The following is a 26,826-nucleotide window of genomic DNA, read 5'->3' as shown; positions in this document are numbered from 1 at the left end:
GCTTGATATATATACATATTATTATCTTTTGTAAAGAGTTTTTTATTTCTTAATCTTTTAAGAATGTTCGAACTTGTGACCTCTCCCAAAGAAGAGAAATATTCTTAATACATCAGGTTTGAGCATAATCATATTGTCCAAAATGAACGTATGCTTCTTATGCGTGCTAGGGTTTGAACTTCCTTTCTTGGACCATAGATTAATTTAGAATAATATTGCTTGTCTCAACAAACAAAAAAAAATGAGCTGGTGCAACTTTTAATATTGTGGGTGGTTTTTTTGTACAAAAAGAAATCAATTTTACAAGCTCCTAAATTTAGAGAATAAGAAAGAAACTCCTAAGAGCTTTTAGCATTAATCGTTACTTTTAATAACTTTTTAAATTAAAAACTTATTTCTATTCGTTCATATTCATTATGACTTCCCAAATCTGAGAATATGGTTGTAATAGAAAATTTTAGGCTCTTTTAATAGGTTTTAGCATTTTTAATGGCTTTCCAAATTAGTGAATAATTGACACACCCCGACCGAGATCGAGGTATGCTGGCCATCACATGAGGGTGACGTAGCCATGTGCACAGTGCGGAAGCGATAAGGATAAGAAATATACGAATAAATAAAAACCGAAAGGTACTAATGTGCACTAATAAGCAGGAAAGTGCTAGGAGTGAGATATAAGAGTAAATACTCCTAATCAGAGCATAGAAAATCTAGGTGCAGTCCAGTAGGACAAGTACTAGTTATATAGTACCAGAAGATATCCTACGAATATTTTATTCTATCAGAACCATCGAGATCCTTAATGCCACCAACAGCAAGTCTACCTAAAACCTGGAGGGGCGCAAAACAGAAAACGTGAGTGGGCAAAAACAAGGGTTTTAAGAACACATTTAACTTTCAAGTGCTCTAACCCCTCGCCGTAAAACATGTATACTTTTTCCTAGAAATAGAATATAAACATATACATATATCTATATATATCAATTCAAATCATGCTACACATATTCATAATCATAAGTATGTCATGCCAAGATATAAACAAGATAAGTAACTCATGTGAAAATAAATTCATGGAAAATAACACATTAGCCAGAATCCCTGCAGAAGTCTGTACGGTTGCATTCATAGCTCATTAGTCAATCGAACCAGAGTCACTGCAAATGACCTATACGGCACTACATTGCACACAAGTTGGAACCACTGAAAAGGTCTGTACAACAAGACTGGGTGTAATATAATTATGCTCAATACTACGCTCTCATGATAGCTGTGCGATAAATCGCTAGTCATCTACGAGTTGGAATCACCTATAATGGTCTGTATTGGATCCAATGTGAGCATAGGGTGCAGGAGGTGACTGATCGGATCATATTTATATATATTTTTACTTCAAATTCACTTGTCTTTTCTTAGTTAGTTCCTTATATTTTTGAGCTATTTACGTTATTTTTGTGTTTATAGGATTTGTTATGCAAAGAAAATAAAAATGACACAAATGAGTTTTATGTAATAAATTCGTCAAAAGCAAATTTAAATTACAATATTGCTAATCCATTGTGACGCTAAATGATAAACCAATATTTAAACTTTATATTTCATCCTTTTATATGTCTTCTCTTGTCTAATTTAGTTGGAAGCTTTAAGTATTTATGATACTTTTGATATTTTGTGTTTGTAGGAGTAACATGATTAAAAGAACTTATTTTTCTGCTACGTGAGGCTGCTAGAAACTAAATGAAAATAAAGGTGCGTGGCTTTGCCAGAAAAGTGGGGATTCCACTTAATTTGCAGAAAATAGCAAAGAAATTAGAGAAGAAAGTGGAGAGCACGGGGGACATCAATGATGGGGTTTCCACTGGTGGCCTTGGGGGCTTTGAAAAGAAATCATTGCCTTTTGTTTAAGGCAACAGACGGAACAGCTGGTTTACATCGTGGGAGGGTGAAGAAAGGAATAAAAAAAGAACCAAAAGCTGCCTTTGCAGCTGGAGAGAACACGAGAGGGCAGCGAGGTCAGAGAGAAGCAGCAAAGCTTCAGTGCCAGCGCGGGGAGACTGTCAGAAGCAGAAGAAAAAGGGGGAGCTGCCTTTGGGCAGCTCGCAGAGACGCAAGGGGAATTGGTGGAAGGCAGAGGGCTGCCCTTTGGGCAGTGTGAAGCTGCGGAGAGAAGGGAAGGGGGAAGCTGCCCTTTGGCAGCGAGGTCAGACAGCACAGGAAAACAGAAAGAAGGACGGTAGCTCGCAGACGTAGAGAGGACAGGAGGTCAGCATGAAAATGCAGTTCAGAGTCCATGCAGTTCAGAGTCCAAGCAGCAGATCCTTTCTTTCGGTTTAATCTTTCCAAACTCCTATTTTATTTTTGTTTTTAATAATGTGTAATTAAATTTATGTTGGTTAGAGGTTAATTCGAAACCATGAATATATTTGTAATATGAATTGATTACCTTCGGTTGTGATTTCATAAGTTGTGATTTCAATTTACTTATCCGTTCGTATAAAAACTGATTTGTGTATGTTGGTTGAGAGTGCACGCTTAATTTACATGCATGAATTTGATGCTAGAATATAAGTGAATTTCACCTAATCGTTATGAACTTATTTTCACAAGTAGTAAAGGTTGCTAGTCACAATCACGTTAAGTAAATTCTTGGCAAGAGTATCATGCTTTTCATAGTTACGAATGCCTCGTCAATGCTTATAGTTTTCACAAAGTTTAATGATCTTTGATTGTATCGCTATTGTGCTTTTCACGTAGGGGACTTTTGAAGAATGTTTTGAATTGTTGTATGCGTTTTTCCGTCCAATTCAATAACTTAAGGAAAACTTGAAGATTAAAAAAGTGCTGTTCACGGTTAATCTGGAGTATTGAGATTCACAATTTATTGAAAGAACAACTGAAAATCAATTTAGGTTGCATATGTGTCATGTGTGGAGAAGAACCCTCTAGCTAGTCCGTCATTTATCATTTCACCTTAATTTCATGTTTTTGTCAATTCTGTAATTTAATTAAGTTTAATTTATTTTTCATCAAAACCAAACACCCATCCATTATTAAATTATATTATTTATTTAGTTTTCTTTATTGTTAGTCTTTTAATTTAATTTCCGTCCATTTCAGTTCCTAGTGTTTAATTTAATTGTTTTCATTATTTTGAGTCATTTTAAGTGTGTTTCGAGTTATTAGAGTTTTTAGCCTAGTTTTGTGTCCTTGAGTCTTGTTTAATATTTTTAAATTAATTTAGAATAGATTAGCAATCCCTCCTAATCCCCGGCCTAGAACGATACCCTACTTACATCTATACTACAATTGTCAAAAAGAGGGTTTAATTTGTGTGTCAAGAAATTCTCGCATCAGTGACATTATATACAAGCATGTGCCATATCTCTGACTAATCACGAACATCGAGGTGCAGGTTTATGAGCTCTATACTTCTCAATTAATCATAATCGTTATTCACATTTACAATTCATAAACTCACTTGGACTTACCTGAGTGTCCACAGCACCACAATTATATAGTATGCATCATATACTAATTCATATATTGAACATAAATTTATATGCATGGCATTTCAAGGCATACTTTCATTTAAACGCATTTTCTGGGAAAATATCAAGTATATAAGTATATACTGAAAACCAAAAGCCCACTCACTGGTATGTCAAAGAGTCGTAGCCCCCGAGTCGCCCTTGACCGCGCTTGTCCTCGGGATAAGTCTCCCCTATATGCGAAACAACTATAAAAACGTTAATTTAAAGCACATAACCAATACTAGCTAATAACTTCTCATACATTGCTCAAATGGGATGTTTGAATATACCAATGTGATCTACACAACCTCAACATCCCCATATTTTTAGAAAAATTTTCCGACGTCCCACGTGCCACCACGCTCCGACAAGGGCACGGCAACACACGCGGCCACGCGCAGGGACCCTAATGGAATCCCTTAACCCCGTTAGGAATATTCTGTTAAAAAGTAACAGAAACTGTTAATTCTACCTGACGGCGTCAAAATATTCCGTCAACTTTGAAGGAATATTCTATCTTCCTCTCCGGTTAGCCTTGCCGGTCGCCGTCGCCATTCACCGAAAACTGGAAAATCACGAAAACCTTCATATCTCGTCCAATTCTCAACCAAATCACAAAAACCTTCATATCTCGTCCTAAAACCGACGGAACTCGCCGAAAAATCCTTCGATGTTCCGGCTAAACCTGCAACTCCCTATTCCCGAGCTTCCCAACGTCCAAATCACTTCATTTTTCTTCTCCAAGCCTCGTGAAGACGATCTAAAGCTCCCTATAACTTCAAAAATCTCAGAAAACTACACATTTACGTGTGCATGAACAGTACCTCAAATTGGAGGTTATGGTTTCTCGGGTTTTTCAAGGTTTCACATCGAAATAATAGTATCACTGGGTTCATGGGCTCGTAAGGAACTTGAAAATGGTCTTCACAACCATGATCCGTGAAGAGATAGGTTGGTTGAGTTTCGTTCGTACGTACGTACAGTACAAAAATGGAGAAGAACCGAGAGGGAAGAGAGAGAAAGTGAGGGTCAACGGGAGAGAGGGAGAGAGAGAGAGAGAGGGAAAGTGTAAATGTGTGGTCCTAATCCTCCTACAACCAACCAAACAATTAGAACCTTAAGTCCTTTAGTTCTAATTGGTTCCAAAATATTTGGGACTTAACGAATTTGACCAAATCCAAAATTTAAATCACATAACACCATAAACGCTCAAGGGCATATTTGACATTTCAGGTCTAAAAATGTAATATTTCGGGACGGGCTATGACAATAATGGTTCATATTCATTAATCTCTCTTATAATAGCTTTAAAGTAGAGAACATAATTTGAGATGCTCTAGAAAATGCAAACTTGTCTAAAAACTGATAATAGAAGTTAATCACAGTGGGAACTAATAAAATGGGAACTATAGTACTTCAAATGAGGAGGACTTTACAATGAGAAAAATGCCAATTTGAGATGAAAAACATATTTACATCATATTTGACATTTCAGACAAATGCAAAATAAAAATTCTACTCCAAAAGACCTATTTCAACCCTTAAGAGTAAAACTCAAATTTTTGGTTCTAAACCTATCCCAACTTGCTCCAACTCTTGGGCCAAATATGAGTTTTAATCCAAAACTCATTTTTGGGGCAAATTTATCCCAAGATTCTCCCTGAGTTAGTGGGCTAGCCTACCATATATTTGTATTTCTTTTTAGTTTTATATTTTACAAATTCATTAAATTCAACGACTAAGATCTAATATGATCAAATCTAAAGGTAGTAATTTTTTAATATTTATCGAAATCTAAATATTTTTAGGTTAAAATGTTCATAAAATTAAAAGAAAAGTTACTTTAAGAACAAAATTATCCTAAATTCGTTCTTTAATAATATTAGGTTAAAAATTTAACTCATAAGGGTTGGAGAAAAAAATTGTTTCTATGTTAGAACCTAAATTTTCTGGATTAAAAATTTCAGGTTTTAATCCAAATGTTGGAAATGGTATAAGACAAATGTAAAATTTCTGATCTCATTCAATTTTCTCTTTATGATTAGTGGGACCCATACCAAAAGATGCAAAAAGAATGTAAATTTCATATCTCATTTAATTTTCTCTTCAGGTTTTAATCCAAGGGTTGGAAATGGTATAAGACAGATGTAAATTTCTAATCTCATTCAATTTTCTCTTTATGATTAGTGGGACCCACACCAAAAGATGCAAAAAGAATGTAAATTTCATATCTCATTTAATTTTCTCGTTATGTTTCGTTGTCGTTGAATCCTATAGACACAGTGTGCAGGGAGGGCGGGATTGACCATTGGTGGCAATTGACCAGGTTTTATGGTCATCCAGTGACGACGAATCTGCATTGATCATGGTCTTTGTTGTCTTCTCTTAGGCAGAAAAGGTCTTTACCCTGGCTTTGTCTCGAGGATTTTAATGAAATTCTAAGAGTGCAGGAGCAACTTGGTGGTAATGTGAGACGGGAGAGTCAAATGGATGGGTTTCAGGCTACGATCTAAAACTGTCAATTGCTTGACATGGATTATGTTGGATGTGATTTTACTTCGACGGATAATAGGGATGATGAGGTGAGGTGCAGATTGGACCATGCGTTGGCCACTAATTCATGGTTGGGTCAGTTTCTGTTGTCTAGGGTGTGTCACTTGAGCTCGTCCAAGTTTAATCATTTACTGGTGTTGATGGAGATTCGGAGTTCTTCGGTGGAGTGAGCTAGGAAGGGAAGGAGGTTTTGGTTTAAGGAAATGTGGTTACAAGGGGAATGTTGTGAGAATATCATTTAGAGTGCTTGGGCGTTCCGATTACGAGAGTCTCGTTATTCCAGGTTTGTGAGAAGATTCGTGCCATACGTGTGGCATTGTTGGAGTGGCAGCGCAATGTGCTTGGTTGGACAGATTGGAAATTGTGAAGGTCCAAGAGAACTTGGGTGTCTTGCTTAAGCACCCACCATCGATGGAGTTGAAAGCGTGTAGAGGGAGTTAATGGGTACTTCGGATTCACTGCTGAATAGAGAAGAGACGTTTTGGCAACAACGATCTCGAACACATTGGCTGAAGGAAATGGATCGGAATACAAAATTCTTTCACCAACATGCTTAGAATCAGAGTAGGAAAAATACCATTAAGGGTCTAAAGGATGAGGCTGGGATTTGGAAAGTGTCTCCTGATGGTATCGAGCATACAATGGTGGATTATTTTAGGAAGATTTTTTGGTCCCAAGGGGTTTTTCCAAATGCCATGAGTGAAGTGACAGGTGCGGTGGTTCCAAAAGTCACTCCAAAGATGAATGCAGAGTTAGTGAAACCTTATACGGAAGAGGAGATTAAGTTGGCTCTGTTTAAAATGCATCCTTTCAAGTCTCCGGGACCAGACAGGATGTCTTCGCTTTTCTATCAAAAATTTTGGTATATTGTGGGGGCGAATGTGGTGGAGACTATTCGGTCTTTCTTGACGTCGGGTTGTTTGTTGCATGAAGCTTGCTTTACGCATATTGTACTTATTCCAAAAGTTAATGAACCTTAAGATATGACTCAACTAAGGCCGATTAGTTTACGCAATGTAGTGTATAAGATTTGGGCTAAAGTGTTAGCTAATCGTCTCAAAGGGATTTTGTGTACTATTATCTCTCCACATCATAGTGCATTTGTCCTTGGCAAATTGATCTCTGATAATTCGTTAGTGGCTGAGGAGATTGGGCATTTTCTCCATAACAAACGATGTTGTCCAGAAGGGTATTTGGCTTTGAAATTGGACTTTAGCAAAGCATACGACCGTGTTAAATGGAAATTCCTAAAAGCTATGATGGTTAGGTTGGGGTTTGCTAGGGAATGGATCAGAGTGATTATGGCTTGTATGCCATCGATTTCCTATTCTTTCCTAATTAATAGGGAGCTTAAGGGCTATGTTGTGCCATCCCGTGGACCCCGACAAGGGGTCCTAATTTCACAATATCTTTTCCTATTATGTGCGGAGGGTCTTTTGGCACTTATTGCCAAAAAGAAGCAATGTGGTGCTCTTAACAATATTTGTATTTATGAGGGTGCATCGAATATTCATCACTTACTCTTTGTTGATGATAGTTTTCTATTCGGGGAAAGCTGGTCTTGATGAGTGTGCAATTATTCAACATATATTTGATGTATACTCTTAAGCGTCGGGACAAGTAGTAAATTTTTCAAAGAATAGTGTTGCTTTCAGTGCAAATGTTGGTTCGAGGGAGTAGATTTCTATGGCCGGGTTTCTTGGTGTCCAAGTGGAGCAACATGAATGCTACTTGGGGCTTCCTACTTGGAAAAATAAGAAACAAACATTCTCATACATCAAGGAACGGTTCTGAATAGGCTATGTGGGTGGAAAGGAAAATGTTTGAGTAGTGTGAGGCGTGAGCTTCTTATTAAAGTGGTTGCTTAGGCACTTCCGGCTTATGCTATGAATTGTTTCTTGCTTCCCTGACTTTTTGTGATGATCTTCATAAACTGATGGCTTGGTTCTAGTGGGGCAGTGATCCGAATGCAAGGAATATACATTAGTGGTCTTGGGAAAAGCTTTGCAAACTGAAGCAGGAGGGGGTATGGGCTTTCGGGACTTATTTGCATTGAACTTAGCTGTTTTGGGCCACTTTTAGCTAAGCAGGGGTGGCGTGTTTTCCAGCAACCAGATTCTTTGGTGGCACAATTATTCAAGGCCCGTTATTTTCCCACCATATCCTTTTGGGAGGCAACTGTTTCAAATAGTTGTTCGTATTGTTGGTCTAGTATATTAAAGGCATAGTGTTGGTCCATGGTTCCAAATGGGTTGTTGGGAATGATGCGTCTATTAAGGTGTGGAAGGATAGATGGCTACCAAGACCTCACTCTTTCAAAGTCATTTCTATTGTTGCTGTTGATCAGGAGAATATGCGTGTCTAGGAGCTAATTGATACGGAGTCTTGCTCGTGGAAATTAGTTGAGTTACACGCTTTGTTTTCAGAGGAGGTGGTGGGTTTGATTAGTACTATGCCGATCAGTTTTCGCATACCGCCGGATCAGTTAGTTTGGCATTATAATTCTCAGCATGAGTATACGGTTAGCAGTGGATAGGGAGTTGGTGCAATCTAACTAGACTGGTGCGTCTACGTCGGAGGGGAGCAATGCTTTTTCACCTCTTTGGAAGTCAATATAGAGGGCTAAGATTCCCCCTAAGGTGAAAATTTTTACGCGAAATAAGGACATTATTCCGACTAAATTTAATCTTGCAAGGAAAGGGGTGCACCTTGAGATGAGCATGTGTTCCATGATGTGTTTTTGCGAAGGCTATGTGATTGGGGTCTTCGCTGGGGGTTAGTACCTTATCGGTACAGGGAGTGTTGATGCGTGAGTGGCTACTTTCAGTAGTTGAGAATCAAAGAGCTAAATTTGATGTTGTTTGCATGGTTTTGGGGCTATGGTAGACACGTAACTCTTTGGTATGGGATGAGCATCGTGGACAACCTATGGAGGTAATGCAGAAGTTGGTGAGTTGGTATCAGTTATTTTTGGCAGCCCATGAAATGCAGAATGTGCCAAAGCCAGTTCCTCAACTCAAATGGATGACCCCCTCTGATGGGTGGGTCAAAATAGATGTTGATGAGGCCACAAGGCTGGAGCATTTTTCTGGGGAAGTGGGAGCTGTGTTAAGGGATTGACGTGGAAGTTTTTAATAGCGGGAGCATGAAGGAATGAGGGTATTGGGTCTGCTCTTCATGTGGAGTTTTTGGCAGTTTTGGAGGGCCTTCGGCTAGCAGGGATGTTACAGGTTAGACAGGTTATTGTGAAGAGTGATTCCGCTCTAGCTATTATTGCTATCAATAACTACTCTCAGGATTTGTCCTAGTTTGGTTTGCTAGCAAAGGATGTCAGGAACTCAAATTTTAGGTTCTAAACTTATCCCAACGTTCTCCAACTCTTCTGGCAAATATGAGTTTTAATCTAAAACTCTTTTTTGGGGCAAATTTATCCCAAGATTCCCCCAAATTTATACCATATATGTATATTTCTTTTTAGTTTTATATTTACAAATTCATTGAATCCAACGACTAAAATCTAATACGATCAAATCTAACGGTAAAAAAAGAATCTAACGATCCAAATTTAAATCCAACGGCTAAAATTAATAAAAAAATTCTTTCATGTGTTTCATATTCTTTCATCGTGTTCCACGAGTTTCATGGTGTCGGTTTAGTGATTTTTTAATATTTATCGAAATCTAAATATTTTTAGGTTAAAATGTTCATAAAATTAAAAAAAAATTAGTTTAAGAACAAAATTATCCTAAGTTCGTTTTTTAATAATATCAGGCTAAGAAATGGTCTAAGACAGATGTAAATTTCAGATCTCATTTAATTTTCTCTTTATGATTAGTGGGACCCACACCAAAAGATGCAAAAAGAATGTAAATTTAAATTTTTATTTACATCTTCCGACGAAATGAGCGAAGATGGATAATTTACATTTTTCCATCAAAGAATTTTTTAACAAAGATGGAAATGCCTTGACAATCCAATCAAGAGATTCAATTTTTACGTTTGACCTTAAATTTGTATACAAGAAAGATCATGGGTAACCATTTTGGCATTGCCCTTGCACATTACTTTTACTTCTTGGCTTTTTAATCAAAATAGTTCCTGAAATTAGCATAATTTTTTACTTTCGTCTATAAAAATGAAAATCAATAAAAGTGGCCCCTAAGTTTGTACACAAAAAATCATTTTAGTCAATCCGTGAAAAATCTATCAATATATTTTTTAATTGTCACGTGAATTGCCACGTGTTTAAGAGTATTTTTGTCAAATCAACTTCTCTACTTAACGAGGATATTGACAAATTTTTCACCGAATGATCAAAATGATTTCCGGTGGATAAACTCAGAGACCACGTTCTGTCGATTTTCATTGTCAAATACCAAAGTAAAAATTTATGTCAAGCTTAAATCTAGAAGATAATGATGTCAGGATGGGCTCTAAGCACTAGATTGTCTTATCCCACCATGTACTTTCAAATGGAATTCCCTTTCAAATTGAGAATATGAGTAATCATTCTTTAGTAATGCATTTAATCGGGAATATATTCGATTCTTACAATCCAACTCATGTAGTTGGTTTATTTTATAATATATGCTTAACGCGTTGACAATCTCAGATATATTCTTCATCAATTTAACGATAGTGGGTATGGTGGGCAAAAAGAGGCCACCAAACTAATCAGATCGGTTATATTTTCAGCTGATAACCTTGTTCCCCTGAGGTGTTTGCCATGCACCTAATGGCTTGCAAAGGAGGTGGCTTGTGTGGGGGTTTTATGGGTGACTAACACCAAGACAAGTGGTGAGAAGTTGTTACAGAAACTAGATAATCAAATCTAACCTTATTTAAGTCTTAAATTTTAGTACTCACAAGTACGAATTAGATGATATTATAGCTTGAAAAATAAACACATAAAATTAACTGAAACATAGAAAACAAGACCTAGGGCTCCGGATTCACCGTAACCAATTCTACTAAATTCCTTTAATATGTTATGAACAAGTAATTCTCCATATTGATGATGATATTCCCTAAATTATTCAATAGTCATGGCATCTGATTGCATCAAAAGTATCCTTACATGTTAACTCTTTATGGCATCTAAACGAATTTAAACAAGTAAAAACTCATCAAGCATTGTGCAAATCATCAAATCACATAAACCCTAATTGCATGTCATCTACAAAAAGGAATTCATGGTATACTCTAACTTGCATCAAATCATCTTAATTAAAACCTAGATGGTGATCAAACATCTAAACAAAAATCATGCGCATTACGAATAACAAAGGATACCCAATATGGATTAAAAATTAATAATAACAATGGCAACAGAAACCATTCCCTCCTGCTCTTCTTGCCATAGCCGTCTCTCTTATGTGGAATATATTGATGTTTAGTGGTTGTTGAACCAAATTTGCGCACTGTCACTCGTGGTGGAGATGCCAAAACTCATTAACTTGTAAAAGAATAAACAACAGTAAATAAGCCCAGGACCGCAGCGAGGGGGGCATGTGCTGGTCCAAAGGCTCTCTAATGGTCAAGTTAGTAAAAAAAATATTAAGACTTAAGCAGTAGGCAAGAGAATAAGTATGCGGTGATTGCATTACTAGAGACAAACCCTGGAGAACGGTGTATTTATGCCAGTCAAGAAGATGGCCATTTTACGATAGTAAAATCCGAATTAAACCTTCCCCAGATGATATCTAAGAAGTAGATATTGTACCCTCTTAGGAACGTGATTACTTGCGATGTATACCGATATGCCGTGGCCATAAGGTTGGTCAGGGCAAGCTCTAATGGATCAATGCCTCATTCACTAATCCCGACATCAGGAACTTAAGCCCAAGAGTCAAATACCATGGGTGTGATACGGTCCTCTTAGGGCTATAGAGAATTGGAAAGGTAGAGCAAAATGCAAGCATGGAATAAAGAGAAGCTTGACAGCTAACTCAATAGTAGTAGTTTCATTCAAATCAAACTTTCCTCCCACATCCCATGTACAAGTTATTTATACAATAAAAAGAACATAAACTAGTCCATGAAATAAATAGAGGAACCCAATAGACATAGCAGTTTAACATTATTAGCCTTCTTAATCTTGGAATTTGATGGGTTTTGTAACCACCCTCCTAGGACGTTCCTTGGCAATAGAATACTCATTAGATGATGCCCCTTTTGACTTTAATTCTATGTGTGACTCCTCAAATGATCCTTCATCAGGGTGGATTTGTAGCGCTTGGACAGTCGGAAAATTGTGATTCTAGCAAATCTTTGTAAACGCTAATACACCAAGGTTCCAAAATGAGACGGCAACCTCCTAGTACCTATTGGTGTGCCTCTGAGAACCTTTAGATCGTTGCATCATCGGTCATCAGCTGCGGTATTGGGGGCAAAATTTTGAATTGGCCATGCGTTTTGGCGAAGGTTTCGCCAACGTCAAGGCTTTGGAGTTTGGCGAGGCCATGATGTTGGAAGGAAATTGAAGGATAAGAAAGAACTGGGACATTCGAAGAGGAGGATTTCAAGGAATTTCTGAGCAAATTTAAGAGTAAGAAAGGTAAGGGTTTTGTCCAAACTCGAAAACATAAAGTTGGAGAAATAAAATGGAAAAGGTTTAAATACAAAACTCAAAACCAACCGTTCACAGAACATGTGGCACTTGGTGAACATAAGCAATGAAATACATGGCGTTTCGCAAGCCACGATCGACTGTGCCATTCACAGCGGGCATGTTGCCCAAGCTAACGATGATTGATGACGGAAATGAAGCTTTCCTCACACGCATGTTGGAAAAACCTATCCTCAAACTTTGCACGCACCTTTGTGGTGGCGTTAGGCATTAACTCATGATTCCTCTTGTCTGAGTCACTCAACAGTCTCCTCTAATATTTTTCTGAAAATGCCAAGTGTTTGCCAACGCTCAAGCCTCCACTCGGAGTGATGACTTCCACTCTGCTCAAAATACTTGGTTTAGAATAAAATCTCTTCAATTATTACTAGGTCATCTAGGATAGGATTAGAGCAACTCTACCGTTGCTTATTGCCTTAGGGATAGGCAACCCAATCCACTCTCCTCCCTCCCAAAACGCTCCAGCCCGCTTGGGCAATTGGACCCCAAGCGAGCCTGTTGGAGAAGTCAGGCAATAATCGCCTATCCCAGCGCTCTGCCTATGTGATGTAAGGTTGAAGTCACCATGAAGTCAGCCAATTTAAATTATTAAAAGATTATTGAATTATAAAAAATAAAAAAACTAATCAAAAATATTTTAAAGTTTTTTTTTTCTATAAATACTTAACCACATTCTTTCACTTTACACTACATTTCAATATTTTTCAAATACTTTCAACCAATTTTTATTATTATCTAAAATTAAAAATAAAGTTATCTTCTTTCAACCAATTTTTTATTATTATCTAAAATTAAAAATAAAGTTATCTTTTATTATTTTAATTCAAATTGCATGGGCTATTCAGTTTAGGGATGGAGATGCACTTGGGTATTTGATGTTCATTTCAGGCAGTTACTGTTCATATAAAGGGATTGAGTTGCCTATTGTCCAAGGAGGCCTTCCCACACCGAAAGTGCTCTTACATCCCTTAGATGACCAAGTAGTGCACAATGGCTTGAATCTCACTCAGGTGAGGTGACGTGGTCTTATTTAACTATACCCACAAGGCACTTTGAGGGCATATTTAGAGGCAATTGTGAGACCATATTTGAAATTGGGTACTAGGTGGAATATCCTGCAAATGAAATTTTAACTTTGCACAGTAGACTAGTCAAATGAGTTAGTCAACTAGTTACAAGTTAGTCAATGATATAAGGGCAGTTGCATGAATCCTAATTGACCATTATATGTTCAACTAATCAGAGTCTGCCTAGATTACTTTCACAATAATAATTTCTAAACTTGAACACATTTACACTTCACTTCATTATGCAAACAGTAATGACAAAGCAATTATGAATTAAAGTATGCCTGATTGACTAGTCAAACTCACCAGTAAACTAAGTACATGTTCGTCAGTTAAGCAAACGCAAATCTACGAATCAAACTTGGTTCACTACAAGTTGTTCGAATGAACAACAATTTAGTTCATTGCTCATAATATGCAGTGTAAACTTAGTCTCTAATACATATCAAATAACAATTCATAGGGTGCATGAAACATATGCAAGTAAATAAGATATTTAGACGAGTTTAAGAGACAAAGAACGCAAGAAGTTTCTAGCTAGAAAAAACCCACTTCTGGGTTAAAAAATCGGGAACTCACCACTGAGTCCAATCCACTAGTGTAAACAAGATTCTTACAAAGTACCACGCAAAGCTCAATTCGTAGACCTAGTCTACGGAGCAGCTTCACCTTTATGCAACCTTGTCTTATACGAGACAAATTCCTTCGGTCTTCACGAAGTGGCAGCTCCTCCTAAGCTCTTCACCTTGTGGCATCGAAATCAAATCAACCTATGAAAATGATGTTGTGATCAAGTTGATGCAAATCTGAATTCGATGTCTAGTCATTTTCACCAGTCAAATACTTGAAAGATGAAACTGACACGAATCGAAAAAAATGTCAGTTTAAAGATTTGAAACTTGAAAAACTTGACCACAAAATTAAAACAAAACCATGAAGACAATGCTACCCTGATGTGCAATGATTGGGTGTTTGATGCATGAACATGGTTTTGTGGCTAGGGTTTCAATGAAGAACATAAAAGGTAGCTCAAAACTAAAATCAACTCTTTTCTGAAAATGTAAAACTCCTAACCAAACAAATGACAATATCAAATGAATTTAAGCAAACAATTTCAAAGATAGATTTAGAAACATTCGATGAAGAACATTACCCATAAAATATGCTTGATGCTCCTAGGAGATCTAAGATGGAGATGAAAAATAAAGTTTTCAAAAATTTTCCAATCTCAAACCCCACAGAGCAAATGAACCCTAGATTTAGCTTTTAAAGAGGGCTTGATGTTTAGACAAAAAGGGGACCAGAAAAGCCATGTGTCATGTGCAAAATCAATCTGGAAAGATCTAGAGTTGAAAAACACTCTCGGAAAAAAAAGCTGACATAAAGCCCATGTGGGTTATCTTAAAGTGTGTGCTCAGCTCATATGAAAGCAACGAGAAGTTTTGACAAGACAGAGCCACTAGACATAACTAGAAATAATGTCGTGAAATGCATATGTATGTACAAACCTTTGATGAGAGAAGTTAAGCTCTTGAAATGATATTTCCAGTAGCATGATCCCAAAGTAGCATTTAAACCCTAAATCTAACTAGAGCAAGTGTGGTACAATTTACAACATTTGACAAGGGAAGCCAAACAATAAAACTAGACTTCACAATATTTTTAACCTCTCCGGAATAGTGAACACATGAATCCACTTTGTCAAGCTAACTAGGAGTGAGTAAGGCATCTTTATACCCTTTATCACAAGATACTAAGACTTGGTGGTTCCCAGCAGAACTCTATATAACCATTCCACAATTGGAACCCTAACGAAATTATAGAATCCATCTCCCCATAGGCACTTTGACTGGAGTAGGCATCGTAGGCACCATATCATTCTCAGCTACCTCTACTCAAATGCCAGTTGATCATGTATCATCCAAACTGCAAGAACCCTGCTACTGAAGTATGGGCAGAGCCATAGAGTGATTAGAATAGGCGATGTGATTGTATATCGGGCAGACATGATGTGCTGACCCATGTTGCATAGAGTCAGACTGCTCTGAACCATACAACAGGGACATCTAAGTGGATAGAGCCTTACCTTTGATTCCAACCACTCTGACGACTCAAAGAATTGGCAGAGCACCTAGGATGACTCCTTAACGCCTATAAATAGGTATCCCAACTCCTCACAAAGGGATAAACATCTTGAGCTCTCTCTACACACTTAACATCCATCTCACTTTTTTCCCTTACTTTTTGACTTGATCGTTGAAGTGCCTACGCTGCGAACAACCCTCCATGTCGCTTGGTTTCGCAACCTTTCTTGGTCTTTGTTCTCGTAAGTTCGTTCATCCACACTGTGCAGAATTGGGTCCAACACAAAACATTTATTAAAGCTTGGCGAAACAATAACGCCGAATTAACCAGCTAGTCCATATTAAAGCTTATCGACTAAAGTGGGTGGCCACTAAATTGCACTTTTTTTTTTCTTTTCTTTTTTTGCAAACAACCGCTTGTTGCCTCTTATTTTCTTAAGTATCAACCTAAAGCCGAATATAAAGTTACTATTTTCCTAGCAAACAAAAACAAGAGTCGTCGAACCATAATGAGGAGCAGGCCAACGATGCTTTATTTCAACATTTTCATTATGATTTTCCTCCAAGCCGAGTAAAGGATCAACTCCAAATATTCTTCACTTGGCCAAATATTTTTCATTCTCGGAAGCAAAGTACTCCAAGTTATTTTGGCCCCCGAGCATAGTCACTTCGCCAATGTTAGGTTTTAACTCGAACAACTCAACTAAATGGTATTGCTCCATATTGGTTGTATCTCTAATAACCATATCGATTGACATGGTTTCTTCATCTGATGTTGTTTTCGACCTTTTTTTTCCATTGGAACAATCCTTTAACTAATTATCTTCGGAGTCAATATTTTGATCAGGAAACGTGAATTTTTTTTTCTAGGCCGACCAACTTTTCTACCTCAGTTGAACGAATAGGTGTTCTTCTTCGACCAATCTGACACATTTCTTAAGACGAGGCTTGATTAGGCCAGAGTAAGAATCGCCCCCATGTCCCCCCTCCCTGGCCCGACCTTTTGGTTTAACCATTCTCTAAACGGTATAGACTTATATTCAATAACGTAAGGAGTGTTCCTCATCTGGCCATTTCTTCTTTTACTTATTGTCTTTGTAAGGTAAAATAGGCATTCGCTTTCAACATTTCACCTCGGTCTTTTTAATGTGTTTCTTGAGTTGAGGTTGGATCTCGTTCAATTAGTCGAAGGGAGCCGAATTGGCATCTTAATATATCATATAAACGTCATAGTTTTAGCACTGTGTCACACTACGCGTGCCAAAATGTTGACTATAAAAACTACAAAAGCTACGTGGTGAACAGAACGAGTAACTACTGAGCTAACTACATCCTTATGTTGATGCGGGCGCGCTAATTGGCAATGGAGCTCAGTTGGGTAAACAGAGTGCGATGGTGAAATGTGTTGTTGACTTCTGTATCAAGCGAATTCGGCTGAGAAAGAAACACCATTTTTGGTCTAGGATCTAAAACCTGGAGACAAGGCTATGTAATTCACTACTTAGTTCAGGATCTTCTACACCAAATTTGATAATTTCAATTATATTTATGAAAATATAGCTACACCGAATCGGTATCAAGTTATGGGGACAAAGTTCCCAAAGGAAATGAGTGTCTATATGGTGAAAGTGGTTCGGCTGTTTGAATGCCGAATTCTAAAATGTACTTGTGAATAACAGACCATCCTCACATCACTGGGAAAACTAATGAAGTGAACTTTTTCGACAAAAGAAGAAAAACTCTTCACCATCTGAGACTTGGATAAGTAATGTAACCAACCAAACTAAAAGTATTGATCTTAATCCAAACTGAATGTACTCCCTAAACCGACTGATTATACGACTCCAATGATGTTCACCTAAACTGAATGTGTTGTTAGTTGGTCAACCCAATGATGTTTATCCAAACTGAATATGTGTTGACAAAGTGGTTATTGAATTAGTTAGTATTTTTCCAGGGGTGTGAGAGGGTTTCGCATAGAGCATTTGTTTGTGTTGAGTTGAATGTCATCTGTGTTGAGTTGAATGTCATCTCTACGTTGCAAAACCTCATATTTATATGGGTGAATTTCGTAATGGCCAAGTTTGTTGAGTTGTAAAATTATGATAATATTCAAATTCCTTCACATATTCTTTGAATATACTCGAAATTATTTTTTATCAAAACTTTATCGACGCCAAGTCTCGTTGTCCTCAACTAAGACTATGAACCTAGATTGATTGTGCAATTGATCAACCTTTGTCTGGAAGCCAATCATGATCCTTAATATTTCTTTCATTCAACATCTTAGAGTATATGGGCTGAGTGTGTAAAATCGGGTTCAAACACCTTCATTTGGAGGATCCCAACCATTTTTTATGATTCTTACCATTTTTAATTTAATATTATACATTTACTTTTAATGTTCAAATAAATAGCACAAATGTCACAGCCCGTCCCGGGATTCTTTATATCGGGGACATGAAATGACAGAATTACCCTTGAAGGGTATTAAGGTATGTGTGTGTGTGATATATTATTTGGACTAAATACACATATTTCATAAGCTTTTGGAAAATTATTAAGTTGGACTAAAAATTTGGTTTGTAATGTATGTGGTTAGGGAGTTAAAAAAAAAAGAAATGGATGGTGATGGCTTGAGATGGACCACACACATACACACAATCAACCCTTTCTCTCTCTCTCCCCCGTGCTCTCTCTCTCCTCTCCATTTTAGTCTCTCTCTCCCTCTCGAAACCGTACGGACGAGACCAAATTCCCTCTAAACATCACGGATCGACGCCAAAAAGGTAAGGTTCTTCATCCTTTCGATCTCCTGAGTCGTTTGGTACTAGTTTTAAGACGTGAAACCTTCGAAATCACGTGAAACCCGAACCCCAATTTTATGTCACTGTGCATGCATTCGTGATATGTTGATTTTTAGGGAATTCTAAGCTTATAGTGAGCTTAGTGAGGTCCTAAGGAAGCTCGGAGTGCTTCGTTTAAAGGTTTTGGACGTCGGAATCATTGAGTTCGAAATTGGCCGGTTTTCTTGGAATTTCTCCGGTGAGATTTCGTAGTTTTTAGAGCCTTAAAGTAGTGTAACGTAAAACTACATGCTTAGGGCTTCATTTTGATATAAAATACGAAGAAAATGGTTGAGAAATGACGGAGAACAAGGAGATTGAAAAATCTCCAGTTTTCCGGCCACCGGAAAAACCAGTCCGGCGAGCCCGAGGTAGGAGACGCGCGTGGGGGGCGTGTGGACCCGTGCCTATCCAGGCGTGTGGGGGCACATGCAGCCTCAGAAATTTTTTCTAAAAATTTCTCGACATCCGTGACATCGAATAGGTCGATGTGGTATATTCATATAACCAATTTGAGCACCGTATGAGAAGTTATTACGAATTGTCGGTTATGTGCTTTAATTAATGTTTTTATAGTTGTTTCGCATATAGGTGACACCTATCCCAAGGACGAGCGCATCCAGGGACGTCACGGGGGTTACGACCCATCAACTTACCAGTGAGTGGGCAGTATTTCTGTTTATACCTATATACTATTGATATTTTTCCCAGAAATTGAATTTAAATGAAAGTATGTTTTTAAATTGCCATGCATGCATATTATGAATTATATGAATTAGTAATTGATGCATATATATGTGAATTGGTGTTGTGGATGCACAGGTGAGTATCAGGTGAGTTTTATATTATTCTTGTGAATCATTGATGATGTGAATTGTGTTGAGAGCTCATAACCTGCACCGCTGGTGTTAGTGCTTATAGTATTCACCGCACCGCACGCTTGCCTTGGATCCAAGTAGGTGCATGTCGTACAGACCATGTAAGGGTTCCGACATGCTAGTCGTATAGATCACTAGAGGTGGTTCCGACTAGTAAGTGACCTTAGATTATGCGCGCAGATGATTGATGAGAGAAGCACTAGAGCGTATTCTTACACCATTCTTGTCGTACAGACTACTTTAGGTAGTTCCGATTTATGTGCAGAGTAGTGCCGTACAGGTCACCGTGGTGACTCCGGTTGGGTTGGATATTGAGCTATAGAATGAACCATACAAGACCAACTGCAGGGTCTACGGTTTATTCATTATATAACCTGTTACATTGATGCATCCATATTCTGTCATTGACATTATTGCATGGCATACTTGCTGGATTTTGGTAAACATTAATGTTTTGAGAAGTTTGAACAAATATTATGCTATTATGTTATTTTCTGGGAAAGTATACAGGTTTTACAGTGAGGGGTTAGAAATGTTTTAAATGAAATGTTTTGGAAAACTTTGGTTTTACTGACCCACTCAATTTTGTTTTGCGCCCCTCCAGGTTCTAGTTAGCAGTTGGTGGCTCACGAGGTTTTCTTCGGCGTTCTGACAGACTTCTTGCATGTAGGACTCACATGCGTGTGTTGTAATTTAATTATAGTCCTACTTGACTGCACCTAGTATTTATGCTCTGAAATTGTGTACTGCACACTTAAACTCACTCTAGCATGCTAGTTGGATATTACTGCTAGTAATTGGTTTTTATTCCTTCGTATTTCTCATATCTTTTGCTTCCGCATCGCACTTTTGGTTACGTCACGCTCATGTGACGGCCAGCAAACCTTGATTCTTGGATCGGGGCGTGTCAACAAATATGTTTAACAACTTCCGATATTTGAGGTTTTCTATTCTGAAAAATTAAGGGCTTGTTTGGTACTTTATTTGAATCCAACCTATTGGACTCAAAAATATTTTTCAAGTTTTATGCCTTAAAAACTTTTTAGGTAGGACTATTTTCAAAAACTGAATTCAAGACTAACTCAAAAATATAGTCTATTATCTAAAAACATAAAAAGTGAGTTTTAGAGTTTTTAAACTTAAACTCACTCATTTCTTTTCTTTCCCTCATCCCCTCTCACTCCAAATCTATCTCTCTCTTTTCTTCTTTCTCCCTTATTTTTTTTTTACCTTTTTCGTCTCTCCTTCAATCCACTCTCTTCATTATCTCGGTTCTTTCTCTCACTCCTCTTTCTCTTTATCTCCTCCGATCATCTCTCTTATTTCTCTTTCCTTCAATCATCTCTTACTTTCTTTCCTCCTCTCTCCTCTTTCTCCCTCATGCGACCCCTTCTTTTTAGATCATTTTGTCTAGTTTAAGTCGTAAGTTTTAAAATTTTTAAATCGCAAACCAATCAAGTTTTTTAGTCTTAAAGAAAATTGTTTTCAAGAAATGTTCTTAAAAATGTTTTGAGAAATGATAAAAAATTTCAAATATGATACCAAACAGACCCTAACTTATTATGTTGATTTTGTTGTAGGCCTACTTTACTGAGGAATTATAGAGAAAGCTAGGTCGGTGACAAGAGAGAGAAAAGATAATTGATGAATTCCGTAGTGTGTGTGTGTTAGCTCATTTCATTGTACTTTTACTTATAGTTAAGGAAGGCAGAATCCTAGCCTTTCAAATAATACATTACAACTAGGACACTATCTAAAAGATACTCTAGAATCCCATAAGAATTTACTCAATCACATTCCTAATTAATTTATGAGTACAACATATTTCGAAGTTTCCACAAATTGTACAACATTTTTATTTAGAAAAAAAATTAGAGGATATGATTAATTAATTAAATTAAATATTAGTTGCAAGTTTACTTAGGTTAGATACTCGAAGATGAGAGTTTAATTCCAGTTTATTCCTCCACCTCTCAATGTAAATACATTGTTGTATAAAAAATAAAAAATAAAAAAAGTTTCACAGTTGATTGGCATGGTGGCATTGGAATAACATGGGCAGTATTTTCTGGGCTTAAAGCACAATGATCATGGGCCTATATATCGAAAGCAATGGAACTCAATTCTAGCTCATCCCCCAACCCCCATAAAAACCGGAATTGAAATGTGTTTGGTTAGTTCGGTTTCAAATTTAATTGAGAGATTATATTCATATATCATAAATTACTTCTTCATATCTTTTTATTTTTTTAATATATTTTTGGCACATCACTAACACTTGATATAAAAGTACTAAAAAATTAAAAAGGGAGGAAAAAGTAATTTAGAGTACGTGAATATAATCTCTTATTCTCTAATTAGTCGAATCATGAAAAATTATCACTAACAAAAGTCTTCCACATGGATCGCCAAATGGAATCTCAACTTGCTTATTGGCAACAACGGAGCGGAAATCCGTTCTTTATTGGCACGCTTAATTTTCATTGGTCAATCTCAAGTCTTGCTCAAGGAAGATTTACCAGTATTAGTTCATATTTGAACAAAATAGAGTAATGTTATTCATACTATGTTTTTGTACTATATTTTCATACCATCTTAGGTGGCATTTGATGTGGACAACCACATCATTTGAATTAATCAGATTTTTAAATTTGGTTCATTATTTAATAAACTAATAATTAAGAAAAACTAGCTAATTAAATGATGATTGTGATATACGAAGAGTCTTTCTTATTCATTTGCTTGAGTTTTGCAAATTTTTCAAATGATGTGGTTGTCTACATCAGATATCACCTAAGGTAGTATATAAATGTGGTATAAAAATATGATATGAATAGCATTACTAATCGAAATATTAAATAGTTTACCTTAACGATAAATCTTTAAGGTTATAGTCTCTAGGAAGTATTATTATCGCGTCCAATTAATCCAAAACTGTTTGGTAATGATTGAAAGAGGATTTAATACTATATTAGAGTTTGAACAGCTACCATAAAACTAACTGAAACAATTTTCTACATAAGATTAACACTCTCAACAACATATGCATTTATTAAAAAGAGTTTTAACAAAACACTCCTGGTACTGTTCACTTTTAACAAAAAACTACATTTTTACCTTTAACTGACACTATTCACTAGACCTTTAAAAAGGGCTTTACGTTAAAAGAGAAGTTTTTTTGAACTTTTCATTAGTTTTCCTTTTATTAAAAGCTACTTGAAACTGAGTACATATAAAGTTGGTATGGGAAACCCCAAACCAGGCCTTACTAATAGAAAACGAGCATGAACACTAGTAAGCTACTAGTAGTGGTAGTATCAGGCCCGGCCCAAACCCAATGCCACCAGAGCAATTGTCCAGGACCCAAAATTGAAAGGGGCACCTTAAAAAAATGTCCAAAGCCCAAATAGGGGCTGGAGGGGAAGAGCCCAAGTTTGACAAAAGATGAAAAAATGGCCCAGGTTTTGGGCATTACAAATAAAAATAAAAAATAAAACATAACAGGAACCACTCGATCCCCAATTAACTCTAACTTCCAAATACATCCACCCTTTTCCTAATTCTCCACCTTACTCCCCCCACTGCCCTGTCGTCCTTCACTCCCTTTTCCTTTCTCCCAATTCCATTGGCTGCAAGTGAGTGATTTATTGTTTCCTGAGTTGGCAACTGCAAGTCTCATGACCATGAAAATAGTGGTGATTTAGAGGAAAATGCCAAAAGACAATTTTTTAAAGGTTGAAATTTCAAGAAGCTTTGTTAGGAGTGGTTGTATATGATTGTACTTTTGATTGTCAGGGTTTAGGTACTATGTCCCCCCTGGGCCCCCATTGTATATTTTCTCAAGTAATATAATTTGGGCGTGAGAGCCTAGCCCCCCCTCCCCAAGCTTCGACCGTGTTCCAGCCCTCGTTAATATTTTTTTTTTAAACATATGTTTCCGTATTAAAAAAAGGCACATTTTGAGGTTTTGCGCTGGTCACCAAAAAATTCAAGACTGGTCCTGGGTAGTATAGTAGATTAATAGTAATGCTATTAAAGTAAAGCTTATAAAAGCATAATATTGCATCACTTGCAGCTCTTATTTTTATACATGTTCATATGTATTAACATAGCTAGGTTAGCATGCATGCATGCAGTAATTAATTGGGTGAAGGAGGCTTGTGGGGGTGGCTTGTAGAGATTTTGTGGTGGTTTCTTCTCCGTTGGCTGCTTGTACAAGTCCTCTAAAGGCTCACGATCAATAGTAGGGGTGGGTTCAAAAAACCGAAAACCGAAAAAAACCGAAAACCAAATCGAACCGAAACCGAAAAAACCAAACCGAACGAAAAAACCAAACCGAATTGAAAAAACCGAACCGAACCGAACCGAATTCTTTTGTTTTGGTTCGGTTTTAGTGATCTAAAAACCAAACCGAACCGAATTAATTAAATTAATTTTTTTATTTAATTATTTGTTTTGGGTATTATTTTCTAAACCCAATTTGTAAGTTAAAATATGCTAAACCCAATGTGTTGCCAAACTTTAAGCTCAAAATATTAAAAAAAGGCCTATAAAAACTCTAAACCCTAACCCATTATTTCTACCTCCTCCTGAAGTACCTACATCCATCTCCATAGCACTGTCTACTTCTGCCCCAGCTTTCTTTTCCAAATCTACTCTCATATAACATGTAACAGAATCCATAAACATTTATTTTGGGTAGATTACTTGGGTAATTTGTGATGGAAAAGAATCCAACACACACTAAATAAATCCACCCATGCATTACTTTTACTAATCAAGTTGTCAACATGCAATTTCAAGCAAACAACCCTGATCTTTGAACAACATCATACAATGAAACTTTTCTAAGTCATTTGTACGATTTTTGTGTTGTGAGGTTGTTAGTTTGGACTTTGGAAGACTTGATTGATGATTTTAGTTCAACTTTAAATGTTTATTTTCATTGTCTTTGATTCTAGTTAGAATGCTTATGTTATGATTGTGTTGGATATGTTAAAATTTAAAATTTCAATGTTTTTCATTTTTTGAAAAAATAAAAAACAAAAAACCGAAACCGAACTGAAACCGAACTGGAAAAAACCGAACCGGAAAAAACCGAAAAAAAAATGAACCGAATCGAAATTTCGGTTTGGTTTCGGTTTTGACAAAAAACCGAACCGATTTAAACCGAACCCACCCCTAATCAATAGAAATCGGCGGTTTGTCATCCAATTGCAAGGTTTGTCATCCAATTCAACTGACTTCTCCACTTCCAAAGTAGGAGGCTTATGAATTGGTGGCTTATGAGGTGGTTTATGGTGATCAGCAAAAGAATAAGTGCTCAGAAGTATCACACCCAGGAATAATACGAGAAGCCATTTAGGTGACATTGTTATGGGAACTAGCGAGATGTGCAAACTGTGACATGGGTGGTACAAAACTAGTGCAAGTCTAGTGGCCTTTTATAAGGCCATCTCCAATCGAAGGAGGATCGAGTCATCTCTAACCGAAGGGTCCAGAGGGCCAGAGGCTCGAAAATAGCCCAAAAACCGTCTCAACCGAGGGCTAGGCTAGAGGGCTCATGGGCCCCACGAAATCTGAAATGGCCAAAGGGCTGGCCACATGCAGCTAGCTTGGGGTTGGCCAGAAATTCCAGCAATCTTGTCGGATATAACGACAGGAATATATTTAATATAAATTTATTCATGTCGGTTATATCTGATAGGAATGTTTAAACACAAATTTGAATCCAACGGCTACCTGACACCAGTTACCATTGGGTTCAAAATTTTTTTTTAATTCTTAAAAATTCTAAATATTTTCCTATAAATACCTAAATTTAATGTTGTTTTTAAATTTAATTTGTAGCTTTTAAATATAAGTTGTAGTTTTTAAATTTAAGTTGTTGTAGTTTTTAAATTTAAGTTGTTGCTGTTATTAAATTTAAGTTGTTGTAGTTTTTAAATTTAAATAATAAATTATGTTTGGCCCTATGGCCCTTGGTTGAAGACGATTTTTTGTGACAGGGCTAAAACAAGCCCTATGGTCCTTTGGCCCTCGGTTGGAGATGGAGGCAAATATGGTCTTGTACTGTTCATTAAAATATTAATATCTTGGAGGGCCAGAGGGCTAAAACGAACCCTCTGGCCAGACCTCGGTTAGAGATGGCCTAACAGGGCTCGTTTTAGCCCTTTGGCCCTCCAAGAAATTAATATTTTCATCAACAGTGCATAACCATATTTCTTACCATCTTGAACCGAGGGCCGAAAGGCCATATGACTCATTTTAGCCATATCACAAAAAATCATCTCCAACCAAGGGTTAAAGGGCCATAGGGCCAAATATAATTTATTATTTAAATTTAAAAACTACAACAACTTAAATTTATAGGAAAAAATTAAAAAAAATTAATATTTTGTTTTTAATTTTGGCCGAAAAAAAAAATTCAAATCCAACGGTAACTGACGTCAGCTAGCCATTGGATTTGAATTTGTTTGGGCTATAAATAGGATGGATATTGGGCTATAATTCACACATCTTTGAATTCAATCTCTTTCAATTCAAGTTTGCAATGAATTCCAACTTTGGATCCTCTTCGAATTCCAACTCGCGGTTCGAATCCAATTTCGAATTAGAAGAAAAATGGGTGCCGATGAGATGAGAAAATGAGGAGTCAGATGAAAAAGATGAAGCATGGCGCAACACACAATATATGGTAGCCATGGCTGCGTCCATGGTGTGTCAACCAACTAAGGAACAACCTCAATGGGGTGGCTCTATTGCTAGTCCCTCTTACAAACCACGAAACAGAGCGATGGCGCATGATAATTTGATGAACAACTACTTCAACCCTAACTTGATGTACACAGAAAAGGATTTCAGACGTCGCTTCCGGATGAGGCTTCATGTGTTTGAGCGTTTACTTCATGATGTCATACGAGAAAGATGTTGAGAGAGCTTTCAGTATTCTATAAGCACGGTGGAAGATCATCAAGGAATCAGCAAGAGGGTGGAGTCGAGAAAATTTGGACTCCATCATGATGTCTTGCATCATATTACACAACATGATTCTGGAGGATGAGCGAGATGGGTTTATTGATGGAGAGTCTGACGACGACCAAAGGATCCAAATAGGTCAAGAAAGGCTCGTGCCAAAAATATGATGGGCCTAATTTGCCTTTCAATCCAAGAACTAGTAGTATCTCTTTAAGTGAGTACATGAGACTCTATAGGATGATATGTTCCCGTGCCACAAACAAGT

The 26,826-nt window shown here is 37.0% G+C and overlaps 1 long non-coding RNA gene across 3 annotated transcripts; it reads right to left on the bottom strand.

Annotated features, from left to right (window-relative positions):
* Positions 1-594: 594 nt before the first annotated feature.
* On the bottom strand, positions 595-4,598 carry LOC126606680 (uncharacterized). 3 transcript variants are annotated; one of them, XR_007617295.1, is made up of 3 exons: positions 4,000-4,598; positions 3,652-3,733; positions 595-831 (listed from the first exon to the last, which is right to left on the bottom strand). It is a non-coding gene; the product is annotated as an uncharacterized LOC126606680 (long non-coding RNA). The 3 variants fall into 3 exon arrangements; XR_007617294.1 differs by having other exon boundaries at positions 3,652-3,718; XR_007617293.1 differs by having other exon boundaries at positions 3,652-4,598.
* Between the last annotated feature and the right edge of the window lie 22,228 nt (positions 4,599-26,826).

This window comes from Malus sylvestris, chromosome 16 (genome assembly GCF_916048215.2).
Source record: "Malus sylvestris chromosome 16, drMalSylv7.2, whole genome shotgun sequence".
NCBI classification, from domain to species: domain Eukaryota; kingdom Viridiplantae; phylum Streptophyta; class Magnoliopsida; order Rosales; family Rosaceae; genus Malus; species Malus sylvestris.
Note: the sequence above shows the minus strand (reverse complement) of the source record. Positions and strands in the feature narration are given on the sequence as shown.